The following is a 15,000-nucleotide window of genomic DNA, read 5'->3' as shown; positions in this document are numbered from 1 at the left end:
AAACACCTTTTCTCTCTCTCGGGGTAAAAGAGTCGATGTGTATTGTGTATAAAGGTTCTGCGAGAAGTCTCGTTTGACGTGTGTTCCGCCGATAACGACGATCCTCCGAAACGGGGATACAGAAACGTTACACCTCACAACACGATCTCCGTCTCTTCTCTATAGCAGAAACCGATAAAAATACACCTCCCGAAAGAGAGTATATGGTGATTCTTTTTATATATATATATTTCGAAATTCAACTGAACGTGGCGGAAGCGCACGGTGGTGGTCCAGCGAGGACACGCGACGACGGGGAATAAGAACTATTCGACCCGTTACGAATACGCATGCTCGTCCCGCACGATTTTAACACACACCGTGTTTTTCTCCAGTCGTCAAAGCGTTCGTGCGTCGAATTCGAAAAATAAAAAAAAGAAATACACCTTTTCTCTCTCTCTCGGGGTAAAAAGAGTCGATGTGTATTGTGTATAAAGGTTCTGCTGCGAGAAGTCTCGTTTTGCCGTGTGTTTCGGTAACGACGATCCTCCGAAACGTACATCTCATTCGTAAGAGAGGAAGAAAACAATCTCCCTGGGGCCAGTCGGTAATATACCGACATACGACGTGTCGTGCACATCCGTCTCACGCACGGTATACAAAATATGAATAAAACGTGTGTAGTCTCTCTCTCTCTCGACTTCTTAATATTTTCTTTCACCTCTGACGCATCATTTCAGGTGACGTCGGGAGCGCGGGAAAAAAAATTTTTCTAAACACACGAAACCGTTCATCTCACGAACAGCCGAAAAAGTTGTCGCTCAGATCCATATCGCAGTGGAGCGGTATCCGCGGGCGGTCGTAATTGAACGACGCACGACGCCGCGAACACTCACGCGAGTCCATACAAACGATTCCGATCGTTTTGCAACAACTAGAACGTACACTGTCCGTGAAATTCACAGAATTTTCGCGTGTCCGCGACAAACGCCGACGAGACACCCATCGTTCGCTCGTACGTAGCATCCTTCTCTTAACCCGACTCAGAAACGTTCTTTGCGCCCTTCGGTAAAAAAACGTTCGATCCGAAGAGGTGAACGACGGCGGGGATTTGACAGAGCTACGCAAGCAGTGTATGGTACGTAAACGACCCTCAGCCAGGCGTGGTCCAGGAATTGTATCCGTGGACCGCAATGTGCGTTCGAAATGTCGATGTTCATGTGTCCTGCAGTTCACACGTTGACGCGCAATTAGCTGCGTTCTTCATCGACCCACGAGCCAAGTGATCCACCGTTCAGGGTAATCGTATAAATTTTATATTTCACATATATAATTTTATTCTCATTTGTTCGACCTAATATCTCTCTTCTTTCAAAGAGAAGATAAAAGTTGATACCTGAATCTCCGACCAGCGCGCGAAGGAGATTCAGGCGTCGCCTTGGAGACGACACCGAAGCCTTTCGAGACGAAAAACGTTCAAGTAATATGTATATATTTCTCGACGTTCCGGGCGTATAGTGCATTCAAAAACCCGCGAAAGACGCAGAAGACTCGCACGCGTGGAAACGACGGGGATATATTTTGTATCCTACCCGATACTGAATCCATCGCGTGCAGTCGACCCTCGCGTTCTTCCGATCAGACGCATCTATTGTTGCGCGCATGTTTTCGCGTCGCATCGCGCGAAACGTTGCACGAATCGTACCGATCGATCGATTGAAAGCAAATAATGAAAAAAGACTTCACAGCTGGCTCTTTGCCGGTCATTCGTCCCATGTTATCTCTTGCCGCGAAATTGGCGCGCAAGAGTTGGGTGTCAGACGCGCGGCTTTAAAACGAGCTTCACGGCCGGTCCCTTCGTTACCGCTTTCGTTCTTTCTCTCGGAACGACCATGAACGAACACGACGAGCGACGCTACGGCATACACACGTCCACGGATTCGATTAAAAAAACAGACTTCACAGCTGGCTCTTTGCCGGTCATTCGTCCCATATTATCTCTTGCCGCGAAATTGGCGCGCAAGAGTTGGGTGTCAGACGCACGGCTTTAAAACGAGCTTCACGGCCGGTCCTCTCAATTCCGTGTACGGTACACGCAAGATGCGGGTTCCACTTCCAGACTACCCGGTCCCTTCTCTCTACGAGAATCGATAGTAGAAGAACGGCTCGAAAACGCGTCTCAGAGACTAGGGGAAAAGAAGCGGTATGCGAGCGAAACGAAAACGCATTATGGAAACGTCGCGAAACAATGTTCGACGGTTGCTCGGTTCCAATCGTGCGGCCGTTTCAATTTCTCGTGCGCTTCACCGTCCCTCCGTAACTCTGGCCGATCGCGTATACCGAAGAGCCGACACGCGCAAAAACCACAGGCATTGTATACTGTATATATATATGTGTTACAGTCACAGCCTTCGCGCGTTTTACTCTCCGACGCGGGGTTTCCACGACGAAAGAGAGACAGTTTCGTGGCGGGTGACTCGGCCGAATCGCTACGACGGGTATTTCTATTATAGAACGAATCATCGCCACCCTTTACCAGTGCCCGACGAAGGAATCACAAGGTCATCTGGAGTTTACAATGCCAGCGACGGTAATTCCAACGAAGACCCGATAAGTCAACTCATCGTTCTATTTCTCCCCGTACAGAAAAGCGAATCGACGCTAACGCACCTCGCGCAAGCACGAACGTTCTCTTCGCGTGGATCATCCCATCGTCGAAAGATGTAAAGACGCATTGGAGATCGTGGTCTCTGGCGGGCTCATTGCACGCCCCACTGCATATCTTTCCTCGAATCGAGAATGATTCGTCCACTAAGGCTGCGAAACTACGCGTCGAGGAAACTAGGGGAAAGAAGCGGGATGCGAGCGAAACGACAATACATTATGGAAACGTCGCGAAACAATGTTCGGCGGTTGCTCGTTTCCTCCTGCGGACGTTTCATTGCTCGGGCGCTTCACGTCCCTCCGTAACCTTCGCGCGATCGCGTGCCCCGGAGAGCCGGCAACCGGTGAACCACAGGCGTATAAACTATAGTCTTCTATAGCAAGCCTTCGGCGGTTACTCTCCGACGCGGGGATTCCACGACGAGAGAGAATTTCGTGGCGGGTGACATCGGTCGAAACGCTACGACGGGTATTTCTATTATAGAACGAATCATCGCCACCCTTTACCAGTGCCCGACGAAGGAATCACAAGGTCATCTGGAGTTTACAATGCCAGCGACGGTAATTCCAACGAAGACCCGATAAGTCAACTCATCGTTCTATTTCTCCCCGTACAGACAAGCGAATCAACGCTATCGCACCTCACGCATGCACGAACGTTCTCTTCGCGTGAATCGTCCCATCGTCGAAAGATATAGCCGCTTGGAGATCGTGGCCCATCAAGTTCTTCCGTAACTCCTGCGCGATCGCGTACCCCGGAGAGCAGGCAACCGGTGAACCACAGGCGTATAAACTATAGTCTTCTATAGCAAGCCTTCGCGTTTACTCTACGACGCGGGGATTCCACGACGAGAGAGATTTTCGTGGCGGGTGACACGGCCGAATCGCTACGACGGGTATTTCTATTATAGAACGAATCATCGCCACCCTTTACCAGTGCCCGACGAAGGAATCACAAGGTCATCTGGAGTTTACAATGCCAGCGACGGTAATTCCAACGAAGACCCGATAAGTCAACTCATCGTTCTATTTCTCCCCGTACAGAAAAGCGAATCGGCGCTATCGCACCTCACGCAAGCAGGAATGATCTCTTCGCGTGGATCGTCCCATCGTCGAAAGATGTAAGACGTACAGAAATCGTGGTCCATCACGATTATTCGTAACTCTCCGAGTCGCGTATCTGAGAGTAGGACAAACGGAGAACCACAGGCATAAATAATACTATATGTTTCTTATATAGTTAGCCTTCGCGTTTTACTCTCCGACATGGGGATTCCACGACGAGAGAGAGTTTCGTGGCGGGTGTCTCGGCCGAATCGCTACGACGGGTATTTCTATTATAGAACGAATCATCGCCACCCTTTACCAGTGCCCGACGAAGGAATCACAAGGTCATCTGGAGTTTACAATGCCAGCGACGGTAATTCCAACGAAGACCCGATAAGTCAACTCATCGTTCTATTTCTCCCCGTACAGAAAAGCGAATCGACGCTATCGCACCTCGCGCGAGCACGTAACTACTCTTCGCGTGGATCGTCCCATCGTCGAAAGATGTAAGACGCACGGAAATCGTGGCCCATCAACGTTTTTTTGTAACTCTGCCGATCGCGTATCACAGAGCCGAGACGCACATACCACAGGCGTATAATACCGTTTTCTTTCGTATGGTAAGCCTTCGCGTTTACTCTTCGGCGCGGGGTTTCCACGTCGAGAGAGACATTCGTGGCGGGTGACATCGGTCGAAACGCTACGACGGGTATTACTATTATAGAACGAATCATCGCCACCCTTTACCAGTGCCCGACGAAGGAATCACAAGGTCATCTGGAGTTTACAATGCCAGCGACGGTAATTCCAACGAAGACCCGATAAGTCAACTCAACGTTCTATTTCTCCCCGTACAGAAAAGCGAATCGACGCTGTTGCACCTCACGCAAGCACGAACGTTCTCTTCGCGTGGATCGTCCCATCGTCGAAAGATGTAAGACGCACGGAAATCGTGGCACATCACGTGTTTTCGGAACTCTGTCGACCGCGTATCTCAGAGACGACGCGCGCGAACCACTGGCATATACTATTATATATCGCGTTTTACCCTCCGACGCGGGGATTCCACGACGAGAGAGAGTTTCGTGAGCGGGTTGACTCGGAAGAAACGCTACGACGGGTATTTCTATTATAGAACGCATCATCGCCACCCTTTACCAGTGCCCGACGAAGGAATCACAAGGTCATCTGGAGTTTACAATGCCAGCGACGGTAATTCCAACGAAGACCCGATAAGTCAACTCAACGTTCTATTTCTCCCCGTACAGAAAAGCGAATCGACGCAATCGCACCATACGCGTGCACGTAAACAACTCTTCGCGTGGATCGTCCCATCGTCGAGAGACGTAAGTTTTCATAGTATGAATTCGCGTTTTACTCTCCGACGCGGGGATTCCACGACGAGAGAGAGTTTCGTGAGCGGGTTGACTCGGAAGAAACGCTACGACGGGTATTTCTATTATAGAACGCATCATCGCCACCCTTTACCAGTGCCCGACGAAGGAATCACAAGGTCATCTGGAGTTTACAATGCCAGCGACGGTAATTCCAACGAAGACCCGATAAGTCAACTCAACGTTCTATTTCTCCCCGTACAGAAAAGCGAATCGACGCAATCGCACCATACGCGTGCACGTAAACAACTCTTCGCGTGGATCGTCCCATCGTCGAGAGACGTAAGTTTTCATAGTATGAATTCGCGTTTTACTCTCCGACGCGGGGATTCCACGACGAGAGAGAGTTTCGTGAGCGGGTTGACTCGGAAGAAACGCTACGACGGGTATTTCTATTATAGAACGCATCATCGCCACCCTTTACCAGTGCCCGACGAAGGAATCACAAGGTCATCTGGAGTTTACAATGCCAGCGACGGTAATTCCAACGAAGACCCGATAAGTCAACTCAACGTTCTATTACTCCCCGTACAGAAAAGCGAATCGACGCAATCGCACCATACGCGTGCACGTAACAACTCTTCGCGTGGATCGTCCCATCGTCGAGAGACGTAAGTTTCATAGTAAGCCTTCGGCGTTTTACTCTCCGACGCGGGGATTCCACGACGAGAGAGAGAGTTTCGTGAGCGGGTTGACTCGGAAGAAACGCTACGACGGGTATTTCTATTATAGAACGCATCATCGCCACCCTTTACCAGTGCCCGACGAAGGAATCACAAGGTCATCTGGAGTTTACAATGCCAGCGACGGTAATTCCAACGAAGACCCGATAAGTCAACTCAACGTTCTATTTCTCCCCGTACAGAAAAGCGAATCGACGCAATCGCACCATACGCGTACACGTAAACAACTCTTCGCGTGGATCGTCCCATCGTCGAGAGACGTAAGTTTTCATAGTATGAATTCGCGTTTTACTCTCCGACGCGGGGATTCCACGACGAGAGAGAGTTTCGTGAGCGGGTTGACTCGGAAGAAACGCTACGACGGGTATTTCTATTATAGAACGCATCATCGCCACCCTTTACCAGTGCCCGACGAAGGAATCACAAGGTCATCTGGAGTTTACAATGCCAGCGACGGTAATTCCAACGAAGACCCGATAAGTCAACTCAACGTTCTATTTCTCCCCGTACAGAAAAGCGAATCGACGCAATCGCACCATACGCGTGCACGTAAACAACTCTTCGCGTGGATCGTCCCATCGTCGAGAGACGTAAGTTTTCATAGTATGAATTCGCGTTTTACTCTCCGACGCGGGGATTCCACGACGAGAGAGAGTTTCGTGAGCGGGTTGACTCGGAAGAAACGCTACGACGGGTATTTCTATTATAGAACGCATCATCGCCACCCTTTACCAGTGCCCGACGAAGGAATCACAAGGTCATCTGGAGTTTACAATGCCAGCGACGGTAATTCCAACGAAGACCCGATAAGTCAACTCAACGTTCTATTACTCCCCGTACAGAAAAGCGAATCGACGCAATCGCACCATACGCGTGCACGTAACAACTCTTCGCGTGGATCGTCCCATCGTCGAGAGACGTAAGTTTCCATACTATGAATTCGCGTTTTACTCTCCGACGCGGGGATTCCACGACGAGAGAGTGTTTCGTGAGCGGGTTGACTCGGAAGAAACGCTACGACGGGTATTTCTATTATAGAACGCATCATCGCCACCCTTTACCAGTGCCCGACGAAGGAATCACAAGGTCATCTGGAGTTTACAATGCCAGCGACGGTAATTCCAACGAAGACCCGATAAGTCAACTCAACGTTCTATTGCTCCCCGTACAGAAAAGCGAATCGACGCAATCGCACCATACGCGTGCACGTAACAACTCTTCGCGTGGATCGTCCCATCGTCGAGAGACGTAAGTTTCATAAGTAAGCCTTCGGCGTTTTATTCTCCGACGCGGGGATTCCACGACGAGAGAGTGTTTCGTGGCGGGTGACTAGGCCGAAACGCTACGACGGGTATTTCTATTATAGAACGAATCATCGCCACCCTTTACCAGTGCCCGACGAAGGAATCACAAGGTCATCTGGAGTTTACAATGCCAGCGACGGTAATTCCAACGAAGACCCGATAAGTCAGCTCATCGTTCTATTTCTCCCCGTACAGAAAGGCGAATCGACGCTATCGCACCTCGCGCGAGCACGTAACAACTCTTCGCGTGGATCGTCCCATCGTCGAGAGACGTAAGACGCACGGAAATCGTGGTTCATCGCGTCTTTTCCTACTCTCTTGAATCGCAATTTCGTATAGAGCCTACACACGCGAACCACCGGCATATACTATTTCTTCTCTCATAGTAAGCCTTCGCGCGTTTTACTCTCCGATGCGGGGATTCCACGACGAGAGAGTGTTTCGTGGCGGGTGTCTCGGCCGAATCGCTACGACGGGTATTTCTATTATAGAACGAATCATCGCCACCCTTTACCAGTGCCCGACGAAGGAATCACAAGGTCATCTGGAGTTTACAATGCCAGCGACGGTAATTCCAACGAAGACCCGATAAGTCAACTCATCGTTCTATTTCTCCCCGTACAGAAAAGCGAATCGACGCTATCGCACCTCGCGCGAGCACGAAACAACTCTTCGCGTGGATCGTCCCATCGTCGAAAGATGTAAGACGCACGGAAATCGTGGTTCGGCGGGCTCTATGCGCCTTGTTCAAAGTAAAAAAAAAAAATTTCGACGGACGGGAGAAGTGTATTTCTCCGCGCGTAAGCCGTTCGAAATTTCCGACGGACGGGAGATGAACTCTCCGCGCGTAAGCCGTCTAGTCATACAGCAGAGCAGGTATCGAGATACCTCTCTGTGCATGATCGTTCAAGTATTTTTCACGAGGAAGCGTTGTTGCACGTTTATCGCTCCTTCCTCCTCTGTATATATAATATTATTTCTCTTGTGTATCGAGTGTGTGCAGAAATTGAACTCGTACACTTATATATATATATGTATGTATCTTTCGCTCCTTTTTATATTATCTTTCGCTCCACTCTTTATATTTCTCATGTTTCCTTCTTTCGGTCAGTTCTTGTAGTGTATTTTGCTCGTTAATGATCCTTCCGCAGGTTCACCTACGGAAACCTTGTTACGACTTTTACTTCCTCTAAATGATCAAGTTTGGTCATCTTCCCGGCAACATCGGCAATGCAACAACATTGCCGCGCACCAGTCCGAAGACCTCACTAAATCATTCAATCGGTAGTAGCGACGGGCGGTGTGTACAAAGGGCAGGGACGTAATCAACGCGAGCTTATGACTCGCGCTTACTGGGAATTCCTCGTTCATGGGGAAAAATTGCAAGCCCCAATCCTAGCACGAAGGAGGTTCAGCGGGTTACCCGGGCCTTTCGGCCAGGGAAAACACGCTGATTCCTTCAGTGTAGCGCGCGTGCGGCCCAGAACATCTAAGGGCATCACAGACCTGTTATTGCTCAATCTCGTGCGGCTAGAAGCCGCCTGTCCCTCTAAGAAGATTTGTTTGTACGTTGGTAGTAAAAACCCACCGACAGAAGCCGGGGGCCTTCGAGATACCATAAGTTACGTCTATTTAGCAGGCTAGAGTCTCGTTCGTTATCGGAATTAACCAGACAAATCGCTCCACCAACTAAGAACGGCCATGCACCACCACCCACCGAATCAAGAAAGAGCTATCAATCTGTCAATCCTTCCGGTGTCCGGGCCTGGTGAGGTTTCCCGTGTTGAGTCAAATTAAGCCGCAGGCTCCACTCCTGGTGGTGCCCTTCCGTCAATTCCTTTAAGTTTCAGCTTTGCAACCATACTTCCCCCGGAACCCAAAAGCTTTGGTTTCCCGGAAGCTGCCCGCCGAGTCATCGAGGAACTTCGGCGGATCGCTAGCTGGCATCGTTTATGGTTAGAACTAGGGCGGTATCTGATCGCCTTCGAACCTCTAACTTTCGTTCTTGATTAATGAAAACATTTTTGGCAAATGCTTTCGCTTCTGTCCGTCTTGCGACGATCCAAGAATTTCACCTCTAACGTCGCAATACGAATGCCCCCATCTGTCCCTATTAATCATTACCTCGGGTTCCGAAAACCAACAAAATAGAACCGAGGTCCTATTCCATTATTCCATGCACACAGTATTCAGGCGAATGTAGCCTGCTTTGAGCACTCTAATTTGTTCAAAGTAAACGTACCGGCCCACCTCGACACTCAGTGAAGAGCACCGCGATGGGATATTAGTTGGACCGCCCCGTGAAGAGCAAAGCCCACCGGTAGGACGTACCACATAATGCCAGTTAAACACCGCGAGCGGTGAACCGACACTGTGACACACAGATTCAACTACGAGCTTTTTAACCGCAACAACTTTAATATACGCTATTGGAGCTGGAATTACCGCGGGCTGCTGGCACCAGACTTGCCCTCCAATGGATCCTCGTTAAAGGATTTAAAGTGTTCTCATTCCGATTACGGGGCCTCGGATGAGTCCCGTATCGTTATTTTTCGTCACTACCTCCCCGTGCCGGGAGTGGGTAATTTGCGCGCCTGCTGCCTTCCTTGGATGTGGTAGCCGTTTCTCAGGCTCCCTCTCCGGAATCGAACCCTGATTCCCCGTTACCCGTTACAACCATGGTAGGCGCAGAACCTACCATCGACAGTTGATAAGGCAGACATTTGAAAGATGCGTCGCCGGTGCTATAAGACCATGCGATCAGCACAAAGTTATTCAGAGTCACCAAAGCAAACGATGGACGAACGTAAACGCCCGCCACCGATTGGTTTTGATCTAATAAAAGCGTTCCTACCATCTCTGGTCGGAACTCTGTTTTGCATGTATTAGCTCTAGAATTACCACAGTTATCCAAGTAAATGTGGGTACGATCTAAGGAACCATAACTGATTTAATGAGCCATTCGCGGTTTCACCTTAATACGGCATGTACTGAGACATGCATGGCTTAATCTTTGAGACAAGCATATGACTACTGGCAGGATCAACCAGGGAGCTTCGAGTAAATTTTCATCATACGAAGCAAAAATATGTATGTATATATATATCTTAGTCGCCGACTCTCTCCCCTTAAGAGTCGGATCGACGATACTTTTTCTCGTCTTTAAGACAGTTCTCTTTCTCCTCTCTCTTCTCTCTACTCTCTTCTCTCTTCTCTCTTCTCTTTCGAGTTGGTAAATTTCGCTCCACTATTAGATTACCAACTCCGCACGAATTACCACATGGGTATATCCGCGCATATACATCAGGAGGACCTCCAAAAATTTCAAACTCTCCCGTGTATCTCTCCGAGATCTTTTTAGAAGAAAAAGAATCTCGGATGTCACATCGACTTTCAGGTTTGTAAGCACGTATGCTCGAGCGCTCTCCATCGTGTAAGCACGGACATAACGCACGAAGTCCGAAGACCGCGTACGTTAACATGCTGGACATATCGAGAAAGCGCGAACCATGCTAGGCGTACCCATGTCGAGCCCTCGCGTTAAAGATCATACTCTTCTTTTCGTTCTCTCTTCTTTGCCCAGAAATAATATATATTTCTTATAATATATACCTCTTAGTTTATGTATTTCTCTCTTAGGACACCTCAATTTTATATGTATATATTATATTTCATTCGAACAATTTTTGTTCGTCGCCCCTTTTTGTGTGTAGTATTTCGTTTGGTCTTTGCCATTAAATTTTTGTATACGAAAAATATATTTTCGCTCGGATAGAAAACCCCTTTTGGGTTTCTGAGAGTTGATGTGAGAGTCGTACAAGTATAACGAATATACGTTGTATCCAACCCAACATTCTGGGCTTACCACATAAGGGCCATTCGGTCTGAGACACCGACCCGTGGTCATGCTGTGTAGAGAAAAATTCGCAACGGAACGCGGTACAGAACAGTCGAGGAATGGACCTCGAGGAGCTGAACGACTGCTTCTCGACCGAGATCGTAGAATAGCCGCTCGCCCGCCGCTGCGCCGACCGGTCCGCTCGAACCGACGTGCTCTCTTATAGTAACCAAACGGGCGGCCGCGACGACCGCGGCGCCGGCCGCTCAGCACGGGCGCTTATGGTGGTAAACTGCCGCGCGTACAGACCAACCGGCCGGGCTGCTGGTACTTAGCCGCTGAAACTATGGTCGATTCGAACATATATTAACATACGATTTTTATTCGATAAATCGTTATTGTACATATTAAACGTTAGTTTCCACCGAAAGAAAAATTTTTTAGAATTTTTTTTTTTCCAAAAATTGCAAGAGTAAACTTTTTTAATATTCGATTTAAAAATTTTTAAATGCTTAATCCTTACATTAAACTACTGGGAGAACTCAGAAATCATAATGAAAAAATTACAAAATTTATTTTTCTCAGAAACTCCGAAAAACAGAGTGGTCGAATCCGTGCAAGCCGGAATTTTTCTAAGTCCCCACGGTCAAGAGTAAACTTTTTTAATAAGCGTTTTAAAATTATTTCAATGTTTAATCCATGCGTAAACATGAAGTTTATTAACGTTTTTAACATTAAAAAAAAATTACAAAAATTTATTTTTCAAAAAAATGGAAAAACCGATTCGTCGGAGCGAGGGTGTCCTGCCCGTGCGGTAATTCCAGCAGGCGAATCGGACTTCCCGAAATTTTTCTAAGTCCCACGGTCGACACCAACTTTTTTAATAAGCGTTTTAAAATTATTTCAATGTTTAATCCATGCGTAAACATGAAGTTTATTAACGTTTTTAACATTAAAAAAAATTACAAAAATTTATTTTTCGGAAAAAAAGGAAAAAACCGATTCGGCGGAGCGAGGTGTCCAGCCCGTGCGGTAATTCCAGCAGGCGAATCGGACTTCCCGAAATTTTTCTAAGTCCCACGGTCGACACCAACTTTTTTAATAAGCGTTTTAAAATTATTTCAATGTTTAATCCATGCGTAAACATGAAGTTTATTAACGTTTTTAACATTAAAAAAATTACAAAAATTTATTTTCGGAAAAAATGGAAAAAACCGATTCGTCGGAGCGAGGTGTCCTGCCCGTGCGGTAATTCCAGCAGGCGAATCGGACTTCCCGAAATTTTTCTAAGTCCCACGGTCGACACCAACTTTTTTAATAAGCGTTTTAAAATTATTTCAATGTTTAATCCATGCGTAAACATGAAGTTTATTAACGTTTTTAACATTAAAAAAAATTACAAAAATTTATTTTTCGGAAAAAAAGGAAAAAACCGATTTCGGCGGAGCGAGGTGTCCAGCCCGTGCGGTAATTCCAGCAGGCGAATCGGACTTCCCGAAATTTTTCTAAGTCCCACGGTCGACACCAACTTTTTTAATAAGTGTTTTAAAATTATTTCAATGTTTAATCCATGCGTAAACATGAAGTTTATTAACGTTTTTAACATTAAAAAAAATTACAAAAATTTATTTTTCGGAAAAATGGAAAAAACCGATTCGTCGGAGCGAGGTGTCCTGCCCGTGCGGTAATTCCAGCAGGCGAATCGGACTTCCCGAAATTTTTCTAAGTCCCACGGTCGACACCAACTTTTTTTAATAAGCGTTTTAAAATTATTTCAATGTTTAATCCATGCGTAAACATGAAGTTTATTACGTTTTTAACATTAAAAAAAATTACAAAAATTTATTTTTCGGAAAAAAAGGAAAAAACCGATTCGGCGGAGCGAGGTGTCCAGCCCGTGCGGTAATTCCAGCAGGCGAATCGGACTTCCCGAAATTTTTCTAAGTCCCACGGTCGACACCAACTTTTTTAATAAGTGTTTTAAAATTATTTCAATGTTTAATCCATGCGTAAACATGAAGTTTATTAACGTTTTTAACATTAAAAAAAATTACAAAAATTTATTTTTCGGAAAAAATGGAAAAAACCGATTCGTCGGAGCGAGGTGTCCTGCCCGTGCGGTAATTCCAGCAGGCGAATCGGACTTCCGAAATTTTTCTAAGTCCCACGGTCGACACCAACTTTTTTAATAAGCGTTTTAAAATTATTTCAATGTTTAATCCATGCGTAAACATGATGTTTATTAACGTTTTCAACGTTAAAAAAAATTACAAAAATTTATTTTTCAAGAAAAATGGAAAATACCGATTCGGCGGAGCGAGGTGTCCAGCCCGTGCGGTAATTCCAGCAGGCGAATCGGACTTCCCGAAATTTTTCTAAGTCCCACGGTCGACACCAACTTTTTAATAAGTGTTTTAAAATTATTTCAATGTTTAATCCATGCGTAAACATGACGTTTATTAACGTTTTTGACATTAAAAAAATTACAAAAATTTATTTTTCAAAAAAAAATGGAAAAAACCGATTCGTCGGAGCGAGGTGTCCAGCCCGTGCGGTAATTCCAGCAGGCGAATCGGGACTTCCCGAAATTTTTCTAAGTCCCACGGTCGACACCAACTTTTTTAATAAGCGTTTTAAAATTATTTCAATGTTTAATCCATGCGTAAACATGATGTTTATTAACGTTTTCAACGTTAAAAAAAATTACAAAAATTTATTTTCAAAAAAAATGGAAAAAACCGATTCGTCGGAGCGAGGTGTCCTGCCCGTGCGGTAATTCCAGCAGGCGAATCGGACTTCCCGAAATTTTTCTAAGTCCCACGGTCGACACCAACTTTTTTAATAAGTGTTTTAAAATTATTTCAATGTTTAATCCATGCGTAAACATGACGTTTATTAACGTTTTTGACATTAAAAAAAATTACAAAAATTTATTTTTCAAAAAAAATGGAAAAAACCGATTCGTCGGAGCGAGGTGTCCAGCCCGTGCGGTAATGCCAGCAGGCGATCCGGGGTACTCGAAATTTTTCTAAGTCCCGACGGTCAAGAGTAAACTTTTTCATCGCATATTTCAAAATTTTTTCAATGTTTAATCTACGCATAAAAACGCAGTTTTATCGCAGTTTTTAACGTTGAGAAAATTGACAAAAATTTTTTTTTCACTGAAAATGGAAAAAATGTATCGGTCGATGCGGGCTATCCAGGCCGTGCGGTAATTCCAGCAGGCGATCCGGGGTACTCGAAATTTTTCTAAGTCCCGACGGTCAAGAGTAAACTTTTTCATCACATATTTCAAAATTTTTTTAATGTTTAATCCACGCATAAAAACGCAGTTTATTAACGTTTTTAACGTTGAGAAAATTGACAAAAATTTTTTTTTCACTGAAAATGGAAAAAATGTATCGGTCGATGCGGGCTGTCCAGGCCGTGCGGTAATTCCAGCAGGCGATCCGAGGTACTCGAAATTTTTCTAAGTCCGAACGGTCAAGAGTAAACTTTTTCATCACATATTTCAAAATTTTTTAATGTTTAATCACGCATAAAAACGCAGTTTATTAACGTTTTTAACGTTGAGAAAATTGACAAAAATTTTTTTTTCACTGAAAATGGAAAAAATGTATCGGTCGATGCGAGCTGTCCAGGCGTGCGGTAATTCCAGCCGGCGATCCGAGGTACTCGAAATTTTTCTAAGTCCGAACGGTCAAGAGTAAACTTTTCATCACATATTTCAAAATTTTTTCAATGTTTAATCCACTCATAAAAACGCAGTTTATTAACGTTTTTAACGTTGAGAAAATTGACAAAAATTTTTTTTTCACTGAAAATGGAAAAAATGTATCGGTCGATGCGGGCTGTCCAGGCCGTGCGGTAATTCCAGCAGGCGATCCGGGGTACTCGAAATTTTTCTAAGTCCGAACGGTCAAGAATAAACTTTTTTATTACATGTTTTAAAAATTTTTCAATGCTTAATCCGTGCATAAGAGTGCAGTTTATTAACGTTTTTAAGGTTGAAAAAATTGACAAAAATTTTTTTTTCTCTGAAAATGAAAAAAATGTATCGGTCGAAGCGGGCTGTCCAGGCCGCGCGGTAA

General features: G+C 45.7%; 2 non-coding genes across 2 annotated transcripts; both read right to left on the bottom strand.

Annotated features, from left to right (window-relative positions):
- Positions 1 to 1,126: 1,126 nt before the first annotated feature.
- Positions 1,127 to 1,281, bottom strand: LOC143176705 (5.8S ribosomal RNA). Its single transcript, XR_013001220.1, has one exon. It is a non-coding gene; the product is annotated as a 5.8S ribosomal RNA (ribosomal RNA).
- Positions 1,282 to 8,205: 6,924 nt separating this feature from the next.
- On the bottom strand, positions 8,206 to 10,124 carry LOC143176706 (small subunit ribosomal RNA). Its single transcript, XR_013001221.1, has one exon. It is a non-coding gene; the product is annotated as a small subunit ribosomal RNA (ribosomal RNA).
- Positions 10,125 to 15,000: the final 4,876 nt, after the last annotated feature.

The sequence above is a fragment of the Nomia melanderi genome, unplaced genomic scaffold (genome assembly GCF_051020985.1).
Source record: "Nomia melanderi isolate GNS246 unplaced genomic scaffold, iyNomMela1 scaffold0749, whole genome shotgun sequence".
NCBI lineage: Eukaryota > Metazoa > Arthropoda > Insecta > Hymenoptera > Halictidae > Nomia > Nomia melanderi.
This window is presented reverse-complemented; position numbering and strand designations above follow the sequence as displayed.